This window comes from Peromyscus maniculatus, chromosome 4 (assembly GCF_049852395.1).
Source record: "Peromyscus maniculatus bairdii isolate BWxNUB_F1_BW_parent chromosome 4, HU_Pman_BW_mat_3.1, whole genome shotgun sequence".
Taxonomy (NCBI): Eukaryota; Metazoa; Chordata; class Mammalia; order Rodentia; family Cricetidae; genus Peromyscus; species Peromyscus maniculatus.
In genome coordinates this window covers 127,474,540-127,497,423 of record NC_134855.1, presented here as the reverse complement: position 1 = coordinate 127,497,423, position 22,884 = coordinate 127,474,540, and positions in this window count along the sequence as shown.

Here is a 22,884-nt window from a genome sequence, read left to right as displayed (position 1 = left end):
ACAGCCTTTGAAAGCCCCATCCTTCTAGGAGGGTCTTGCTGTTCCTATACCTCAACAAATATCACGAATTTGCTCATAAAATTAATAGATAGAATTTTCCATTTCAATTACACAAGGCATCTCAGACCCAACTTATCAAGACACTGGGGAAAACAGAGTCTGAGATTCTAGACTTCATCTCAAGGGACCAGGTGTGATCTCATCATTCCTGTGTTGCTCATTTTCTTTCTGTTAAATGAGACTCGTGGACACACTGACCAACAATAACCTTTATCCTCTCTGTTTTGCCATTGTTGAGCAATATCCAGTCTAGAAAAAAAAAGTGGGGCAACTAAGAAACATTGGATATGTTGTCAAGTAAAAGCCAGATATGCTCTCTAGAAGGAGAGATGAGCTGATAGTCACTCATCTGCATTTTCATTAGATGGCACAAAGGAAATCCACATACCAGCTGACATTCCTTTTGTGACTGTGTCCATGGGTACTGAGTACATACTTCCATTTAGTTTTAATTTCAAGTTGACTCTGATTTGAAATATGTTAGCATTACAGCATTGCTAAACACCTCCTGGAAACGTATCTGTCATGAACCTGACTCCAACTTTCTGACAGAGACTGTCTACATGGTGGTCATCTCCCCACAGTGTGTAACTACTTTCCTAGAATTTGGGCACACTGTATTTATCCCAGAGTTGAGACACTAGTGTCCTAATTCCTGCTACTGTAACATTAACCAGATACTAGGTATAGGGACAGAAGGATTCCCAGGATGGTTTGCTGTGAGAAACTAAATCAGTTTACCTTGAAATTTAGCCGCTCAAAATAATAAAATTTTTAAGGGAGTCTGGCAAGAGGGCTCAGGGGAGAAAAATGCTTACCATCTTTCCTAAAAATTGGCAAGCCTGAATCTCTGAATTATTCCCTACAAGTCCCATGATAGCAGGAAATATCTAAAGACTCTAAGGTTTCTACTGACCTCCACATATTCATCTGGCTAAGTGGTACCCAGACACTGAGAGAGAGAGAGGGAGGGGGAGGTTGGGGGAGAAATACCCATATATATTTTTAAAAAATGTTTAAAAGATATTAAAGAGTACCAAAAAGATCCTTCCACAGTAACGACTGTCTTTGTTTGTCTTTCTGTGTGATCATTAATTCATTGATATACACTGGGTGTTTATACCAGGGAGCTAACCCAAGGACACCTAACTGTTACCCTGAACTATACTGTTGGTTCGTTCTGACAGTGGGTACCTTGAAATAGAAATGCAGTGAGAGTAGCTTTTCTTTGTAAAACTCCATGCCTATTATTCTTGCTGTACCAATGTGGCCCATAATTCAGGAGATCCTTGAAGACTTAGAAAGACTTGGGTATTAATACTAAAACCTCATGGACATAGTTTATCTTAGAAATATGCATTCTTCAAGATATAATCTGAGGAGCCCTACCTTTGGCTATGGGTGTTAATGAAACAAAATTGTACATTGTATAATCAGTGTGGTTGCAGCAAGACTGAAGAGGCTGCTGAGGGTAGGAAGAAGGGCAATATTTCATATGGACAAGTCCATACTTCTCTTATGTTAGGACAAGTACTCACCAGAAGTTTGTTGCTTATTATTTTGCTGATGTTTGCTTCCTCACTATGCAGATTGTAGGCAATATTGGCAATATCCAGTGCATCCTTCTCACTAATTGGTAGCCAGTTAATTATCAAATATTTTCGGTTTACTTCATCCAGGTCATTTGCCCTTGCATGACTGGAGTTTAGGAGCAGGATCAATATGGCCTGTAGAATCAGTGAGCTCCATGGGGTTTTGCCCATGGTCTACTCAAATATGTACCTGGAGCTTCAGCAAAGCAGAGGACTTAAGATTCATGGGATGCAAGTAGAACGACACTGTATTATATCTTGACTTGTCATGGTTAGCCACACCCTCCAAATACACCCCTCTTTTCCTACTTCCTTATCTCTGTCTTTGCCAGATCCTCCATCTCTATACACTCCTCCTCTCACACCCTCCCCTTTGGCATTCCTACCACTTCTCCTAGCCTCTCAACTCAGGACATCCCAACAATCCAGTCCTTCTTTCTCAGCTTTCCAGTTTTGGTTCACCCTGGTTTCTGTAATGGTAACTTATGTGTTTGGCCATAAGGAACTTGAATCTTCATTTTTTATTTCTTCAGAAACTTCTAAAATAACTCTTGGATTACCTGTGTGTTCAGAATCCAGTGGTATCCTTGAGCACCAAATTCAAGATCTGGAATATCTCCCATTCTCTTACATCAGTGTTTGGAGTAAATCTTGTACTTCTCCTTCTTGAGACACTTCTTTGCCAAACCTACAGAGTTAAACTCTACTTTGGAAAAGGACATACTGTTTGTTTTATTGGGACACATGAGCACCATTCAGTCAACATACTCCCAGTAGGTATTCCTGAGCCAAATCCTACAGCGGCCTACAGATATATCTCATGTGACTGAACCTGGGAGTTAAACTACCTTTTGAAGGCCTGCAGAAATATTACTTGAGACATTATATAATTAATAATGAACAATATACACTGAGCATTCTAAAACATGAACATTTTTTATTCTGCCCTTTTTGTATTAATGCTAATAATAATGTAATATTAATTTTTAATAACAACCTTATGAATACATTAGAATTAGTGTTAGATGCAGTTCTAATGCTTGTCCTTAAGATCCAAGTATGCCAAGTAATTTGCCTTTAATTAATAATTTATTTAAAATGAAAATTTATTTTTTTAACCATAATACTCCAAAATATGATTAGCCCATATCATTGAGACCTGTCTCATACATAAAGTCACTAGGTCAAGAAGTCCTGGAATGAGTGTCCTAAACTATAAGATAAAATTGAAAAGTTAACTCTATTAACTTTTTCTTACATTTTTTTTGTGAAAGTAACAAAAAGCTGCCCAATGCATGAAAAAATATTATGTGAATTACATAAATAAAAGTATAAATTATAAAAGGAATTATGTAAAAACCAACTTATAAAACATTGCTAGCCATGATTACTTCTTAAGCTGCAGTCAACCAATACCTTAATCTTCATATATCACACAAAGTAACAAATCCTTTTGCAAATATTCCTTTCCACAGTTTCAAATTTGGTGAAGGATCACACATTTGGTCCAGATCTCTGCCCCTTGGTTTTGCAGTACTCTTCTCCTGGATTCAAAGTCTGGTGTTATCTTTAACTCATGCTTTCTTCATGAGAAGTTGACTATTTTCCATCTGACTGGTGAAGTTATGATACTCATCTAATAAAAGAAGTCCAACTCACACATTTGGCATGATTGTGACATACTGGAAAATTTTATTTTGTTGTTTCTGGGCTTTCTGTCCATAAAGTGGTTAGGAATTATCTAATGTGCATCCTTTAAAATATTAAACACTATTCCAAACAGTTTTTTTTTACGCTAGATTTTCTACTGACCCTCTTTCCTGCACATGAAGAAATGTTTCTGGGCATATTCTATTGTGCCAAAGTCGAGAGACCCACAAAGAGACCACCAGAGACAAAATTTCACCAAAATGCAAAAGCAAGGTTTAGTAGAGAAATTCAAGTGCTGCAGGGACCTCTTCAAGCACACCTACACAGTGGAGGCTAGAGGATGTACCTCTTCCTGAGCATGCATGGATACTAAAGGCAAAAACCACAAGGTGACCACATTAGTGGGATTTCAGTATGGATACAATCCCGATTGGCTCATGCCTAGGGACTTTTCAGAATTTTGCTGTTATCTTATGTTTGGTTTATCTGTTGTTATGTGTTAAACCCTTTTCCTGAGCTGTCTCCAGGATGGGACATTCTGTGGTTAATCAGTTGCTACCAGATGGCCAGATGGCCATTCCTGACATGCTGACTTTGTACTTTCTGAGTCCTGGAATTTATGTCAGCAATACTGAAAACTTGAACATTAAGGCCTGTTGCAAATGGACAGGCTTGCAAGATGGAGGGGCCCTGGTTCTTCATTTACCCCTTCTTATGTGCCTTATAGAAACTCAATCATGGGTTCCTAATGGCCAACTTGTGGCTGTCCCTTGTCTCTATGGGCATATACTCTTGTGTTCCTGTACCATGAGCTGAATTGTACCCAGCCTCTATCTCATGTATTGGAGCAACTGATTGAGGATAAAGGGCCCATTGTTATTACCAGAAGCAGGAACAGCTTCTTGGGCCCCCTATGGCTTGCAGGGGGTCCAGAATTTCTTGTTTGTTTTTGATTGTCATTCCCTCTGCTGTGAGCAAGTCCCTTTCCCATAGATTGCCCCATGAACATGTTCCTTGGCAAAGGCATATCTACTGTCGGTGTAAATGTTTAATTTTTTTCCTTTTCCCAGTCTCAAGGCTTTTGTAAGGGTAATTAATTTCTGTAAGAAAGTTCCAACCTGTAATGACTCTGCATATACAATGTCTGAGGATGTGGTCACCACCACCCCAGCATACCTCTGACCATCACACACATTGCTGCTCCTGTCTGTGAACCAGGTATGCTCAGCATCTGGTAGGGGTGTATCTCATAGATCTGGACTGATACAGTGTACTGGGCCAGGATTCCAGTACAGTCATGTAGTGGTGTGGTGCTCCAAGATCAGGGTTGGGCAGCAAGGTGTCTGGGTTAAGGGCAGTTGTAATTTGAAATGTTATCCTGGTGGGGTTGAGGAGCAAAGCTTGGTAATGGGTTAGTCTGACATTGCTCAGCCATCAGTCAGGTGGCTGTTTGAGGACGCCCTCCAGGGCATGTGAGTTGGTGATTAGTAAGTTCTGCCCTAAGGTTAATGTATTGGCATCTCTGAGCAGTAGTGCCATAGCTGCTATGATGCAGAGGCATGGTGGTCATCCCGTTGCCACTGGATCTAGTTTGTGTGAAAGATAGGCCACTGGCCTTTTCCACGGTCCTATTGTTTAGGTTAGCACTCCTTTTGCCACCCCCTTATTTTCATCTATGAACAGATAAAAGGGCTTAATTATGTCTGGCAGCCAAGAGCAGGAGACTCTAGGAGGTTTTGTTTCAAGGCATCCAATGTCTTCTCCTGTCCTCTGTCCAAACAAAGTCCAAGGTGTTCTTAGTTGCTTCATTTAGAGGTTTGGCCAGCTCTGCGAATCCAGGGATCCACAGGTGGCAGAATCCTGCTGTACCCAGGAACTCCCTCACTTGTTTTGTAATTTGGGGAGTGGGTATTTTTAGCACTGTCTCTTTATGGGCATCTGACAGCCATCTCTGACCCACTTTGAGGACATACTCCAGATACTGTAAGAGCCTGTTCTCAGGTTCCCCATGGCTTTACCCAGCAGGTCCGCATGGAGGATGATTAGGACCCCTGGCCTGAGTGCAGGTGTCTGAGATGTTCTGCACTTGGCTGTGCTGGAGGAGGATGTCTTTTGCTCCACCCCTTGGCATCTCTATAAAACCCTGGGTCAGAGACAGTTGGGACCCATTGGAAAAGGTTCCAGGCCCTCTCAAGGCTATCCTTTATTTTCTATCTGTTTATATCTGCAATATTCTCCATAATAAATCCTTCTATCTAATATTTCCTGCTGCTCGCACTTAAGAAAACTCTGGGAAGCTGTGGGGTTGGTGGGTAAACACCCCACAGAATGGCACCTGAACAGGGACTAAAGAAAAAAGAAAAAAGAAGGAACTAATGAAAAAAGGAACAAAAAAAGGGGGGACTAAAGACAAATGAACAGGGACTAAAGACAAAGTAATAGGGACTAAAGATAAAGGAAAATAATAGTTTTATTACAGAGTTTTTGGTGAAAGTGCTGTCAGCCCTGCCAGTGGAAAGGCATGCCAGTGTTATGGGAAAAAAATATATTTTTTCTGGGAGGCAGGGGTTTTATCCTTGAGAGAAAATGAAAGCGGACTGGAAGGATGTCCAATGCTGCAGTGAAATTCTCTTCTGTCAAAATTTTCTATCTTCTATCCCTTTCTCAATTTCTATCTGTGAAAAATAAGTATAAGGTATAAGATATTAATATAGTTTAGGAAAAACTTAGAAGTGTAAGAATGTGTAGGAAAAAATAAGTAAGGCAACTATACAGAAAAACTCTTCAATTTTCTAATTTTGGGGGCTATGAAAGCAAACTGGGGGAAAAATCTTTCTTTGGGTTTTTCGGGTAGTAAAATAGTTCTTCTTTGAGCTTATGAGGAAGAAAAAGTTTCCTAAGGAAGCTTTTGACCTGGGGACAGCTGAAATGCCAAATCCAAGTGGCAGGAGAAAGTAATTTCTCCCTGAGGCAAAAATGGGGGTATAAGAAGTCAAAGTTTAAAGTTGGGAAGTTTTAGAAAAAGTTGGTCTTTCTCTTGGGGAATAAAATCTTTCTCTTAAACTATAAAGCTTTTCTTGGAAAATTTGGGGGGAAAACTCTCTAAAAAGCCTTAATCTTTCTCAAAAGCTCTTAAGAAACTTAAAAACTAAAGCCTTTAACTTTCTCAGAAGGACAAAAATTAGAATCACTCGAAGATATTAGTATGGGGACCACCTGTGATTAGCTCTAAGGGAAAACAACAAACCTCTTAAGACAGCAAAACCTCTAAGTTCTTTCGAGCTTTAACAATCCTCCCTGCAATGCAGGAGGCAGAAACAAGTTTTTAAAAACCTCTTCTAAGCTCTGTCTCTTCAAGCTAGTAAAAGACAGTGGGTCAGAGTACCCTGAGGGAAATGCTTGGGAGTGTGGGTGAAGAGCTACAGAGAGCCCAAAAGGGCAGGAAACTTTACCTGAGAAAAGCAAAAAAGTCAAGTTTTTCAGTTACAGCTGAGCTGAGGCAACAAGGGTTTTGTCTGAGTGAGCGTTTTCAGAATGAAAAGGTGCTCCTAATCTTCCTAATGCAAAGATCCCTTGAAGCAATGCAAACTGTTTCATTGTATCATCACTTCTGACCAAATACCCAGGGGCGACTGGCCAGGTCTCTGAGTTGGAGTGCATTTCGGGGATACTAGGGTTCCTGCAGTTGCAAACTTCCTGGAGGACAGAGCTAAGGCAGGAAGGTGCAGGACCCAGGGGAAGATTGCTAATGAACAAACAAAGCTAAAGCCGGTGGGAATGGCACAGTTGTCCACTTTTCTACAAGTCCCGGGTTGATAGGTCCACAGCTGCAAAAAGAATTCTGAGAAAAGCTTTCCTATCAGAGAAAGGACCTTTCTGGGAAAATAGTAAAGCCTAACTGTGTCTGAAGCAGTTGTGCTGCCAAGTCAGAATGCTGTCTGGGGAAAGAGCCTAGCCAGGGCAGAACAGAACTATCCAGGAGTAAAGCTTTCTTTTCTGTCAGACAAAGCACCTCTTTGAGAAAGCTTTGTTTCAACTGACTCCAGGTGAGTTGAGGGAGTGTAGCCCTGAGGGGTGATTGCCTCTGGCATAAGCTCTTTCCTTGAGCACCCAGACAAGCAAATGTAACCCACTGGGGGACTGGGCCAGGTGAAGGCCTGATGAGGCAAAACACCTGTCCTAATGGGAGTTTAGAAATGGCAAAAACCTCCCTCACTAAGCTTGATTCATGAACACAAACCACAGACCCCGAAAACAGAAACGGACTAAAGCCCCTACCTTCAGTAGCAGGGAAAGCCGCCACTGTAGTGTTGGAAACTGTTTCTGGGGTAGAGGGGATAAACTGAGACCAAACTGGATACTGTCAGGGAGAAAGACTCTGAAGAAACAAAGGGGACAGATTCCTCCCCAGAAAATGCATGACCTGACAAAGCTGCTAGAGTTTTAGGCAAATTCAGGGCGAGAAAAAAAAGCCCCTACCTCCAAAGGCAGCTAGCAGAGGTACAGAGCTGCAGACAAATACCTGAAGCTCTGCATCTGGGGAGGAAGGAACAAGAAAAATGAGAATAAGATCAGTGGGAGAAAATCTCTCTGAAGAAGCTATGGAAAAGCACTGTTGCAAATGATCTTGTTTTTCAGTGACTGGCTAAAACAAACACAAGCCCTGAGGAAAGCTGCTATCAGAAATGCCAGCCTCAATGAGGCAGGTGCAGTTCTGATTCAGGGGCCAGTGTCAAATGAAGAAGAAGCACCTGTTAAAGCCAGTTGAGAGAATAGAAATCTCCCAATGTGCCATAGCTGAAAATGTAAAATGCTTGTTCAAATCTCCCATTGCAAAAGCAAAAAACTTTGTTGAAACCTCCCTGGCAAGAATTTGTAAGCAAGTCTGGTAAAAGAGAACCAGTTGACTCTCAGACCCAAAAAGAAATATGGGAAATGATATAAGGGACTGATATTATTATGGACTGATATAAGGGAAATGCATTTTGGGAAAGGTAGTTTTTCCACTAAAGATGACAACATTGCCCTGAAACACGTTTGTCAGCTCTAAAATTAAAATACAGCTTTTAAAAATAAGGAGGAAAATCATCTAAGAGTTTGGGTGTCAGTTCCAATGAAAAATTGAAAGAATACGGAACTAGGTGCTTCATGGTTTGGGGGTTGGTGAAATGCCTTATTTACCATAATAGCTGTGCAAAGTTTTTTACGGTAGTTGGATGACAAAAAGCTACCTATAAGAGCAAACAAGCCACTTTAAAATCCTTGAAACAAGGGAAAGCAGTTTATACACTGAACGTTGTCTTAGATATGAAGAAACTTATGTTGAAATTAAAAAAGTTCTTTGCCTTTTGAACAAATGGCCTGCAATGAGTAATTCCTTTGCAAATTTAATAAGGAGACAAGGAGACAGGCATTCACAAAAGAAATGACTGCTTTATAGATGGGAAACAAACTTCAGAAAATCTAGCTGTCTTACAAGAGTTGCTTCACCTGAAAGTTCCTTATAAGAAATCAATGCTAAATATTATAGCTGCTAATAACATCAGGAGTTAAAGCTAATGAAGTGAAAATACTAAATCCTGAAACTCAAATGAAATGGAAAGATCCCTGCTCGGGATTATGGAAGGGTCCTGATCCTGTGTTAATATGGTTGAGGACATGTTTGTGTTTTTTCACAAGAGGAGAATGAAGCTTGGTGGTTACCAGAGCATTTGGTAAGGAGCGTGCAACTAAGAAAAGTAAGCTCCGATGATGGTAAGGAGCATGGAACTAAGAAAAGACAGCTCCAATGATGTTCCTATAAAGGAACCATAATGAAAGTGGCTCGATTAGTGCTTCTGAGGTTTTGTCACTGGTTCAATGCATAGAGTGAGGAAATAGGGTTCCGAGCTGTGCCACTTTTGGCTTTACTAGCTTCTTTAGAAAAATACTTTATATCACCTAATAGCTGTGCAGTTTTTGGCGAAGAACTTTACAGCAGCTAAATACAGTAATTTCACATTCAGCGTGAAGTGAAGTTTTTCAGTAGAACGAACCAAAAATACTGCTGTAATAGAAACATTTGTCTGACATGAAGCACTTAGGGGAACTACTATGAATTTTGGTGAAGGGACAGCCTCTAGTTAAAAACTGTTTACCGCTGACAGTGCATCTCTGCCAGTTCTGAAAGGCCAAGAGAACTCGGCAACTTTGGGGTGTGGCTTTGTCCCGAGAATGTTACAGTCCCCTAGCAACAAGTATCACAACTCTATAATGACAACACTCACTAAATCCCAGTGCTTTATAACAAAGCTGACTATAAACTCTAAACTTTAGAAATGATGTATGTACTTCCTCTCTAGTTAAGAGAATCTTTCTAATAGAGATGGTGATAATAATTAAGAGTAAGAAGTAGAAAGACTAAAATAAGATATGTGAGTTTGTAAAAATTCTGTCTTGTTAGATCTGTGTTAAGAAATCTTTAGGTGTTTGCTAAGTTAGATATATGCTAATGGTATCCTATATAAGTTTGTAAAATAGATCTATAGAGTTCCTTTAAGAATATAAGCTTGTAAGAAGTATCTAAGTTAGTCTTAAGACATGTAGTAATAAGCTTGTAAGATGCTAGTTGTAAATGTAAGTTTAAATAAGAAATAAGATGGAATGAATATAAGTATATAGGAATTAATAAGAAATATATTTGCTAAAGTAGTTCTATAGTTTCCTTAAAGTATAAATAAGTAGATGTTAATATGTTATATGTGAGTTTGTAAAAATATGTAAATGTTGAGTGAGTTTATGCTTAAGCACATGTTATGTGAGTTTGTAAAAAAGTGTAAATGTTAAGTGTGAATCTATTCTTAATGTATATGGTGAAAGAACCCGAGACACAGAAGGTTAGTGTCCCAGTAGACTGGAAAGTAGGCAGTCTGAATGGTTTCAAAAACTCGAGAAGCCACTAAGAAGCTAAGAATGGTGGATGCCAGAACCAGCACAACAAGGCATTCGCAGCTGAGATCCGTGGAAAATTGACGCAACACAGAAAAACCTGAGCTAACATCAAAAAACGGTGCGGTTTAGAATACTACTGTACCTAAAAAGGTCTCTGGCTTGAGAATAAAAGTTCAGAGACACTTGTTTGAACAAAAATTATTAACTGCAAAAAGTTTTGGTTGAAAAAGTCTCTTCATATTTAGAAGTGAAAGCCTGATACCAGAATTTTTCTTGTTTGAACTTTTTGAACTTAAAAATGAGGTAAAATTACAAAAAGATTTTGGTTATGGATTTCTCATATTTGGAAGGCTAGCACCAGAATTTATCATTTGAATTTTAAGACTTAAATGAAATAAACAATAGAGATTTCATTGCAATGGGACAGTTTTGAGTAATGACCTAGGAACGGTTTTCTGGAATTGGATTAAAAATGGAACTGTTAAATGAAGAAATGTATTTCTACTTAGAATCAAGATGCAATTTTGTGTGTGCATATATGGTTTATTAACTAGTGATTTATGAATTGTTTTGTGGAACTGTTTATGTAAAAAATGGAATTACTTATGGAACTGGATTTGTGTTACAAATGGAACTGTTTAAACAGAAGAGTTTGGGTTTTCTAACTAGGTTTGAAATTTTGCTTAAAATTATAAAGAAAAGGGAGAGTTAATATTCCTTAGTCTATTTAATTTAAATTGTTTGAGTGGATTAATGTCACGTTTTGTTAGTAAGAAATGCAAATGGGGTATACTAAGAGACTACTTTTAAAGTGTGTAAAGAGTTTTATTAAGAAACTGCTTTTGGATGTTTTGCTAAGAGTTTTCAAAGTGTTAATGGTTAGATTGAAAATATTCCTTTTCAATATGAATTTGTAGGAATTGTATAAGTTTGGGTTCCTCTAACTATGTTTGAGTTTTTGTTTAAAAATTATAAAGAAATGGAGGAGTTATGAGATTGAATTATGTTCACAGAAACCTATTGATATTAATGCACCCTGGTTTTGTGGACTTAAGGAAATGTTTAAGTTTGATGTGAATACATTGAAGTTTTTCCTATGTTCTGTTAACAAGAAAATTCAATGACTGAGTTAAAGTTGTAAGACAGAGAAAATTGTTAACTATATATAGCACCATATATGCTAAATCAAATGGTTCTGTTAAGAGTTTGCTTTGAGTTGTAAGATTGAGAGAATTGTGACTATGTATAGCAATAATTATGTTAATCTGTTAATGGTAATGATGAAGCTAAGGGATTCTTTAAGATTGTAGTCACCTTAAGAGTTTTGGTTTAGAAAGGGCTTGAGGCAGCTAAGACCTTGGACCTAATTCAAATGAAAAATGCCATCTATATCATCCTCTACTCCCATACTGGAAGGTGTAACAGCTATGGAGATTGCTGTAAGCCATTAATAGTTATTTTTTTATATATTGAGAAGGGGGGACCTGTGGAAGCCCGTTATCAGGTTCCTCATGGCTTTACCCAGCAGGTCCGCATGGAGGATGATTAGGACCACTGGCCTGAGTGCAGGTGTCTGAGATGCTCTGCATTTGGCTGTGCTGGGGGAGGAGTTCTTTTGCTCCGCCCCTTAGCATCTCTATAAAAACCCTGGGCCAGAGACAGTTGGGGCCCATTGGAAAAGGTTCCAGGCCCTCTTAAGGCTATCCTTTATTTTCTATCTGTTTATATCTGCAATATTCTCCATAATAAATCCTTCTATCTAATATTTCCTGCTGCTTGCACTCAAGAAAAATCTGGGAAGCTGTGGGGTTGGTGGGTAAATGCCCCACAAGATACATTACCCTGGGCTGATGATTTGGGACTTTTGCAGAGGCCTGATACTCCAGATCTCCTTAGGCTCGTAGCAGATTTTCATTTCCCCTTTGACAGGTCTCTCTTTTGGCAACCACAATCAGCAAGTCATCTATATACTATAACAAGCTTATATCAGAGTTAGAGGATCTATACTCACTCAGATTCTCACGTAGAGCCTAGTCAAAGATGGTTGGAGAATTCTTAAATCCTTGGGGTAATCTAGTCCAGGTTAGCTGACCACTGATTCAGATCTCTGGGTTGTACCACATGAAGGTGAAGTACTGCTGACTCTTGGGGGCCAGGGGCAGGCTGAAGAAGGCATCTTTCAGGTCTAAGACTGAGTACCATTGCAGATATGGGGTGTATATCCATTACCCTTTTAATTACTTCTCTTACATTTTGTAGTGGCCTATAGTCAATGGTGCGGGACTTTCCATCCCATAGCAGTGGGGTGTTCCATGTAGACTTACATGGTCTTAGGACCCACAGGGTCAACAATCTTCTTATGTGGGGCATTATCACTTTCTTTGCTTCGAGGGGCATGGGATATTGGTGGACTTAACTGGGTCTGCACTTGCCCAAATTTCCACATATATAGGGGTTCTATGTTTTGCTAGACCCATGCCCTCAGTTTCTGCCCATGTTTGCAGAAACTTTTGAAGCCATTTCTCTATCTCAGGTTCAGGGGCCACAGGTTTTTGTTATAGTCTCCATTCTTCCCTCAGGTTGGCAGTCATTAATATTTGGACTGTTTTCCCATTTTGATAAAGTAACTGGGGTCCTTATTGGAGAAGTGGATTTGGGCTTTCATTTTTGACAAAAGATCTCAGCCTAACAGTGGAGAGGGGCATTCTGGAATTACTAGGAATGAATGCATTATGCTTCCCATTCCAAGGGCCACTGTTCTTCTAGTCCATGAGTAGATTTAATACCTGTAGCTCTTTGAACTCAAGTTTTCTGGTGGACATGGGTCTGCTGGATGTGAGGAGGATGGAGTTCTCTTCCCCTGTATCTACCGTGAATCTTATTGGTTTCCCCTCCACTCTCAGGGCTACCCTATGTTCAGGGAGTGGGTATGAGCCTTGTCTCCCCAAATCACTATCTTCTCCTAGAGCAGCTAGGAGTAGCTTAGCAGTCAAGGTCTTTTGTCTCCTTTTCTTAGGACAGTCTCTTACCAAGTGCCTGTCCTCCGTGAAGTATGTACACTGATTTTTGCCTAACTTAGGCTTGGAGTATCGCTCCCTGTCTCCAATCTGGGGGGATCCAATTGGTCCAGTTTCTGTTGCCAAGAGTATATCCTTTAGTTTACCTTCTTATTGTTCCAGGATCCTTGCTAAACTCCTCTCCTGTCTCTTTTCTCATTTTTCTTCTTTCTGTGCCCTTTCCATTTTCCACCTCTCTTCTTTCTGCTCCTCTGTCTCTCTCTTATTATACACTTTTCTGCCACTGCCATTAATTCCCTAAGATTCTTTTCACCTAATCTCTCCATTGACTGCAGCTTTTTCTTGGTATCTGGTGCTGCCTGATTTATGTAAGCCTACATTATCATCTGAGTGGATTCTTCTGCCTTGAATTCATATGGCTTATTTTGTTGAAAGGCCTCTAGCAAGCATTCTAAGTAAGCAGCTGTGCTCTCCTCTGCTCCCCATCTATCATAAACTTTAGCCATATTAGTTGGCTTTCATGCAGCCACTTTGAGATCTACCAATAGTGCCTGGGGGTAGACATGGAGCCTCCTCATAGCTTGTGCCATGTTGTAGTCCCAGTCTGGGTGGATTGAGGGAAAGCAGGAATTGATGATTACTGGATCAGCTATTGTAGCCCCCATAGGCCTCAGAATCAGTTTTCTCTAGGACCCTACTCCACTCCTCTGTGGTGAACAGGTTACCCAGGAGCTGGTTGTAATCATCCCAGATGGGCTGGTGAGGTTAAAGAACAGTCTCTAAAAGGTTAATTAGTTCTTGTGGTTCTTAGAGAATGGGGCATTCTGAGCTTGCCAGTTGTATAGGCCACTGATCATGAAGGGCCAGCAATGGAAGGGAGAGTTTCCATCTGAATCTACAGTTTCAGCCCGTCTGAGAGGTAAGACCACAGTGGTGTCTGGTTGTGGGTTTGCTTACCAGTGATTTTTGGGATGCCTGGTCTGGCCCCTGTGGTGGATCAGGCTGTGACTGTGGATCTGACAGGGGATTAACTATCAGAGGGGGATAGTATGGGAGAGAAAAAGTTCAGATTCTTGTGGTGCTATTGTGTTCCCCAAAATATTGTGTACCCTAATAAACTTATCTGGAGTCAGAGACAGAACACGATACAAAGGCTAGAAAATGGTGGCACTCACACCTTTAATCCTAGCATTCCAGAGGTAGAAATCCCTCTGGATCTCTGTGAGTTCAAGGCCACATTGGAAAAAGCCAGGCATGGTGACACATGCCTTAAACCTCAAGAAGTGAGTCTTTAATCCCAGGGAGCGATGGCAAAATCATAAAGATATATAAGGCATGAAGACCAGAAACTAGCAGCATTTGGCTAGTTAAGCTTTTAGGCTTTGAACAGCACAGTTCAGCTGAGATTCATTCTGGATTGGGACTGAGAAGCTCCTAGTCTGAGAAAACAGGATCAGCTGAGGAACTAGTGAGGTGAGGTAGCTGTGGCTTGTTCTGCTTCTCTGACCTAGCATTCAACCCAATAACTGGCCTCAGGTTTGTTCTTATTAATAAGAACTTTCTAAGATTCCTGCTACAGATTCCTCCCTGAAGAATTGTAGACTTTGGGTCCTTCCTGGCTTTTACAGAGAGCACCTGTGGGGGAGCTCATGGTTCAAGCAGGGGGTATAAAATGTGGTGAGGGCAAAAAAGTTTTGGCCCAGCAGAGGGGTCCCTGAGTCTGTACTGAGTAGCCATTCCAACCCCCACTGGGCTTCGGTACCTACAAGGAGGGGCCAAAGAGGTCCCTAATGACCCAAGACATGGATGAACCACCCTCTCTTGTTTCCTGGACCTTGGATGCTAGAGGTAGACCGAGGAGAGTTCTCCAGAGAACACTGCCTGAATGCACTACATCTTTCCCAGACCCTGAGGCCTACCTATCCCTTCATTTGTAAGTTATGAAAATAAATAAATCTCCCTTTTAACTACATGGAGTGGCCTTAATAATTTCACCAATATGAGTCCTATTAATAAGCCCTCTCCAAGTCACTATGTAACAGATCTGGTCTGGGTGTCTCATCTGGGAATCTGGGGTCTGAACATGAATTCCTCTACCCTGTGGATGGTACCAGAGTCAAAAGTCCCCTCCTGTGGCCAACCAACATTGAAGGCGGGCCTTTCTGAGGAAGCAAAAGTAATCCATTTATTTTTCTTAACATTGACACTATTTTGGTAAGCAGTCTCCTTTACATTTCTCCAATGTGCCAGGATCAGGACTAGAAGGGAAGAAGGGGTATTTCTCGTGGCTTGTTCTTGTACATTAGCAAAGGAGAGATGAGCAGAAATATAACAAATCAATCCTGCCCTGGACTTCCCTTCTGGAAAAGAGGTGAGTGCCTGGGTTCAGTCTAGATCCAATCCCTGGGCACCAGCCACTCTGGGGAAGACCTGCGGAACTTGGCCCCAGGTTGTGGCCACTGGGCAGGATCCCCTCTACCCCCACCCCTACCGGGAAAGCTCCCCTTCTCCAAGACCCCCAGCAGACCCTGCAATCTCCACGCACTGCCCCCATGCCAATCATCACCAAAACCCCAGCCACTTCCTGAGACTTAGAGACCAGCCTCCAGCACCCATCCTGCCCTGGACTTTCTGTCTGAGCTCCCAACCTGGCCCTGAATTCCCGTTTGGAAAGAGCTCCCATCCTGTCCCAGACTTCCCATCTGGACAAGGGCTCACATCCTGCCCTGGACTTCACATCTAGACAAGACAGCTCCCATCTGGACAAGAGAGAGAGAATTCCTGAATCTCTCAGCTCTGTCTGGACCAAGTGCACTGATAAGACCAAGAACGAACCACAAAGAAATAAGCAGATGTCAAGGCAGAAGTACATACAACAAAATGATGAGCAATACAGCATCACCAGAACATAGCCCTCCTCCAACATCGAGACCTGAACATCAAAAATTGGAAGAAGCAGAAGAAAACAGCCTTATGAATAATATCATGAAGAAGAGAGAGGCTTATATAGAGGAAAAGACAAACAAAAAATGGGAAGAATGCTATAAAAAATAGAGGAAAGGACAAATAAAGTAGAAGAAAACAATAAAGCCTTGGAAGAAAACAATAAAGACCAGAAAGAAAATCACGAAAGAGCAATAAAAGAGATGAAGGAAGCAGTCCAAGACATGAAAGAGGAAATAGAAAAAATAAAGAAGACACAAACAGAGGGAATGCTGGAAATAGAAAACCTGAGTAAGTGAATGGGAACTTCAGATGTAAGTATAACCAACAGAATGCAAGAGATGGAAGAGAGGATCTCCAGCATTGACGATAAGGTAGAAGAAATAGATTCATCAGTCAAAGAAAACATTAATGCCAACAATGCCATGACCCAAAATGTCCAAGAAATTTGGGAAACCATGAAAAGACCAAACCTATGAATAATAGGGATTGAAGAAGGAGAAGAATACCAACTCAAAGGCACAGAAAATATATTCAACAAGATCATAGAAGAAAACTTTCCCAACTTAAAGAAGGAAATGCCTATGAAGATACAGGAAGCCTATAGAACAAAAAACAGACTAGATCCCACAAAACATCCCCTCCCATATAACAATTAAACAAATAAACATACAGAATAAAGAATATTAAGAGCACCAAAGGAAAAAGGCCAAGTGACCTATCAAGGCAAACCCATCAGAATAACACCCGATTTTTCAATGGAGACTTTGAAATCCAGAAGGACCTGGACAGATATAATGCAGACACTAAGAGACCATGGATGCCAGCCTAGACTAATATAACCAGCAAAATGTTCAACCATCATAGATAGAGTGAACAAGACATTCCAAGGCAAAGCCAGATTTAAACAATACTTATCCACAAACCCAGCCCTACAGAAAGCACTAGAAGGAAAATTCCAACCTAAGGAAGTCAGATACACCCTCGAAAACACAGGCAATAGATAAAGCCACAGCAGTAAACACACACACTACCACCAAAAAAAATAACAGGAATGAAAAATCACTGGATATTAATATCCCCTAATAACAATGTACTTAATTCACCTATAAAAAGACATAGGCTTACAGAATGGATAAGAAAGCAGGACCCAACCTTCTGTTGCATAAGAGAAACACACCTCAAATTCAAAGATAGACACTACCTAACAATTAAAGGCTGGGAAAAACTTTCCAATCAAGTGGTCTTAAGAAACAAGTGGGTGTAGCCATCCTGATGTACAGCAAAATAGACTTCAAACTAAAATAAATCAAAAGAGATCAAGAAGGGCATTACATACTCATCACAGGAAAGATCCACCAAGATGAAGTTTCAATTCTGAACATTATGCCCCCAAAACAAGGGCACCCACATATGTAAAGGAAACATTACTAAAGCTTAAACCACATATAAAACCCCACACATTAATAGTGGGAGACTTCAACAACCCACATTCACCACTGGACAGATCTCCCAAAGGAAACTTAACAGAGAAATAAAGAACTTAATTGGTATCTACAGAACATTCTATCCTAACAAAAAAGAATATACCTTCTTCTCAGCACACCATGGAGCCTTCTCTAAAATTGACCACATACTTAGCCACAAAGCAAATCTCAACAGATACAAAACAATTGGAATAACCTCCTGCATTCAATCAGACCACCATGGTTTAAAGTTAGATTTCAACAATAACAAAAACTGAATAATGCTCACCTGAATCACCAATGTGTTAAGGAAGAAAGAAAGAAAGAAATTGAAGACTTCCTAGAGATCAATGAAAATGAACACACCACATACCCAAACTTATGGGACACTATGAAAGCAGTGCTAAGAGGGAAATTCATAGCACTAAATGCCCACATAATGAAGTTGGAGAAATCTCACACTAGTGACTTAACAGCACACCTGAAAGCTCTAGAACAAGAAGAAGCAAAGTATCACAGGAAGAGTAGACACCAGGAAATTATCAAAGTGAGAGCTGAAATCAATAAAACAGAACAAAGAGAATAATACAAAAAATTAATGAAACAAAGAGTTGGTTCTTTGAGAAAATCAACAAGATAGACAAGCCTTTATCCAAACTAACCAAAGGCAGAGAGAGAGCATCCAAATTTACAAAATCAGAAATGAAAAGGGGGACATAACAAGAGACATTGAGGAAATCCAGAGAATCATCAGGTCATACTTCAGAAAACTATACTCCACAAAACTGGAAAATCTAAAAGAAATGGATAATTTTCTGTATAGTTACCACATACTTAAGTTAAATCAAGACCAGATAAACAATTTAAATAATCCAATGACCCCTCAGGAAGTAGAAACAGTCATTAAAATTCTCCAAAACCAAAAAAAGCCCAAGACCAGATGGTTTCAGTGAAGAATTCTACCAGATCTTCAAAGAAGAGTTAATACCAATACTCTCTAAATTGTTCCACACAATAGAAATAGAAGGACCATTACCAAACTCCTATGAGGCTGCAATTACCCTGTCTCCTAAACCAAAAAAGGATACAACAAAGAAAGAGAAGTACACACCTATCTCCCTCATGAACATTGATGCAAAAATACTCAATAAAATACTGGCAAACAGACTCCAAGAACAAATCAAAACAATTATCTACCATGATCAAGTAGGCTTCATCGCAGGGATGCAAGGGTGGTTCAACATATGAAAGTCGGTCAATGTAATACACCATATAAACAAACTCAAAGAAAAAAAAACCACATGATCATCTCACTAGATGCAGAAAAGGCATTTGACAAAATCCAACACCCCTTCATGATAAAGGTCTTGGACCAATCAAGAATACAGGGAACATACCTAAACATAATAAAGGCAATTTACAGCAAGCCAACAGCCAACATCCAATTAAATGGAGAAAAAAAATCAAAGCAATTACATGAAAATCAGGAATGAGGCAAGGCTGTCTGCTCTCCCCATACTTATTCAATATACTACTTGAAGTTCTAGCCAGAGCAATAAGGCAACATAAGGAGATTAAGAGAATACAAATTGGAAAGGAAGAAGTCAAGCTTTCCCTATGTGCAGATGACATGATAGTATACTTGAGTGACACCAAAGATTCCACCAAGGAACAGGTACAGCTTATAAACACCTTCAGTAACATAGCAGAATACAAGATCAACTCAAAAATTCAGTAGCCTTCCTATATACAATTGACAAACAGGCTGAGAAGGAAATCAGAGATACATCACCCTTTACAATAGCTACAAATGATATAAAATACTTTGGGATAACACTAACCAAGCACGTGAGGGACCTATATGACAAGAATCATAAGTCCTTGAAAAAAGAAATTGAAGAAGATGTCAGAAAATGGAAAGATATCCCATGCTCATGGATAGGCAGGATTAATATAGTAAAAATGGCATTCTTCCCAAAAGCAATCTACAGATTCCATGCAATCTCCATCAAAATACCAACACAATTCTTCACAGACCTGGAGAGAATAATACTCAACTTCATATGGAAAAACAAAAACCCCAGGATGGCAAAAACAATCCTATACAATAAAACAACCTCTGGAGGCATCACAGTCCCTGACCTCAAGCTCTACAATAGAGCTACATTAATAAAAAGAGCTTGGTACTGACATAAAAACTGACATGTGGACCAATGGAATCAAATTGAAGACCCTGACATTAATCTGCACACCTATGAACATATAATTTTTGACAAAGAAGCCAAAACTGTACAATGGAAAAAGAAAGCATCTTCAACAAATGTGGCTTGTATAAGTGGATATCAACGTGTAGAAGGCTGCAATTAGATCCATATCTGTTACCGTGCACAAAACTTAGGTTCAAGTGGATCAAAGACCTCAACATAAATCCAGCTACTCTGAACCTACTAGAAGAGAAAGTAGGCAATAGTCTTTAATGCACTGACACCAGAGATCACTTCCTAAATATAACACCTGTAGCACAAACACTGAGGGAAACAATTAATCAATGGTACCTCTTGAAACTGAGAAGCTTTTGTAGAGCAAAGGATATGGTCAACAAGGCAAAGCAACAGCCTACAGAATGGAAAAAGTACTTCACTAAACCCACATCTGACAGAGGACTGATATCCAGAACATATAAAGAACTCAAGAAATTAGACATCATAATGCCCAACAGTCCAATTAAGAAATGGGCTTTAGAACTAAACAGAGAATTCTCAACAGAGGAAACTCAAATGGCTGAAAGACATTTAAGGAATTGCTCAACATCCCTAATCATCAGGGAAATGCAAATCAAAACAACTCTGAGATAACACCTTATGCCTGTCAGAATGCCTAAGATAAAAAACACTGAGGAACACTTTATGCTGGAGAGGATGTGGAACTAGGGGAACTCTCCTCCACTGCTGGTGGGAATGCAAGGTTGTACAACCACTTTGGAAATCAATATGGCGCTTTCTTAGAAAATTGGGAATCAATCTCCCCCAAGATCCAGCTATACCACTCTTGGGCATATACCCAAAAAATGCTCAATCATACCACAAGGCTCAGCTATGTTCACATCAGCATTATTTGTAATAGCCAGAACCTAGATGCCCTTCAACTGAAGAATGGATAAATTAAATGTGGTACATTGGAACGGAATACTACTCAGTAGAGAACAATAAAGACATTATCAGGTTTGTAGGCAAATGGATGGATATAGAAAAAATCATCCTGAGTGAGGTAACCCAGACTCAGAAAGACAAGCATGGTATGTAGTCACTCATAGGGTGATACTAGATGTGGAAAGAGGATGACTGGACTGCTACTCTCAACTCCACGGAGGCTACATAGAAAACAGGACCCCAAGAAAGATACAGGAATCCCCCATTGACAGAGAAAAATGATGAAAATTCTATGAGCAACCTGAACGTGAGTGGGGTAATGAAGGGCAAAAGTGGAGGGAAAGAGTGCTTAGGGCAGGGGGATATTCCAGCTGGATCAGGAACAGAGAGGGAGGACAAGGAATAAAAGACCATGATGGATGAAGACCACATGAGAATAGGAAGAAGCAGAGTGCTGGAGAGTCCCACAGAAATCCACAAAGATACTCCCACAATAGACTACTGGCAATTGTCGAGTAGCCCAAGTTGACCTACTCTGGTGATAGGATTGCCAAACACCCTAATTGTCATGCTGGAAACCCCATCCAATGAATGAGGGAACCAAATGCAGAGACACAAGACCAAGCCCCAGGTGGAACTTCAGGAGTCCAATTGGTGAGAAAGAGGAGGGTTTGTATGAGTGCGAATTGTTGAGACCAAGGCTGGATAGAGCATAGGGATAAATAGCCAAACGAATTGAGACACATGAACTATGAAACAATGGCTGAGGACCCCCAGCTGGATCAGGCCCTCTGGATAAGTGAGATAGTTGATTAGCTTAATCTGTTTGGGAGGCATCCAGGCAATGGGATTGGGTCCTGTACTCAGGGCATCAGTTGGCTGTTTGAAACCTGGGGCTTATATAGGGACACTTGGCTCAGCTTGGGAGGAGGGGATTAGACCTGCCTGGACTGTATCTACCAGGGGAGTCTTTGCCCTGGAGGAGATAGGAATGGTAGGTTGGTTCGGGGGAAGGTCTGGTAGGGATTTAAGGAGTGGGGAGAACAAGGGAATCTGTGGCTGATATGTAAAATTAAATTAAATTATAAAATACAAAAAAAATAAAATTGACAAGTTAACAAAAAAATAAATGTACATTGCAATGTCACCTGTTGCTAGTTACTACAGGAGAGAAGGCTACACTCATAAGCGACCCTTCATTATCTCACATATAACTTATTAAACTGTTACAATAATAAAAAAAGATTCTCTGCATCAGCTTACTTATTAGCTCATGGTAGTCTTACCCAGCCCTTCCTGAGGAGCAACTTTGTCAAATCTGCCATGTGATGCTCTACTCTAAAAAAGACAAAGTATTCTCTTTCTAGTATTCACAATCACCATTCTACCCTTTTGTTCAACAAATATACCCTAGCCTCTCTGGGCCTATTCCCTAAGACTTTGAGATAGAAGACAGGTGACTGTAGATGTGGTGATACTGTATCATGGACGTAAGCAGAAATATTCCCTGAAACAATACACACTTAAATATTTACCAATAAAACTGTACATTCCAAAATACTGAACTATATTAATAATATTTTGTATTGATAACAACTTAATTTTAATCTTTAATGTCACCAAGACCTCTGTATCTGGATTATCCTTAGATCCAGTCCTAATACTTGCAATTAAGATTGGGTAATGACACATATTTAGCTGAACGAGAGAGTTTACACATTGATGGATCTTTTTCTGGGTGCTTAATACAGTCTTGACAGAGAGGTAACCATTCTCTTCTAAGGGTGGAAACCAACTCTTCTCTACATGATCATAAGATCAAGGAGAAAGTTTCATTCACTCTATCTGAAAGTGCATTTTAATCACAGTTAGGAACTATTTAAAAAGTTTTTGACATGTTAATCATTGCCTTGGACACTGTATCAGCGCCTCATTTACTAAGTGACTCTTTGTGATATTATGTGAGGGAGTGTGTTTGGACATAGTATTACGAGAGGAGAGGGATGCTCATGTGGAGAGAATCCAGAACCCAGGAGAATGACATGACTAGTGTATCTACCAACAATCATATATATCC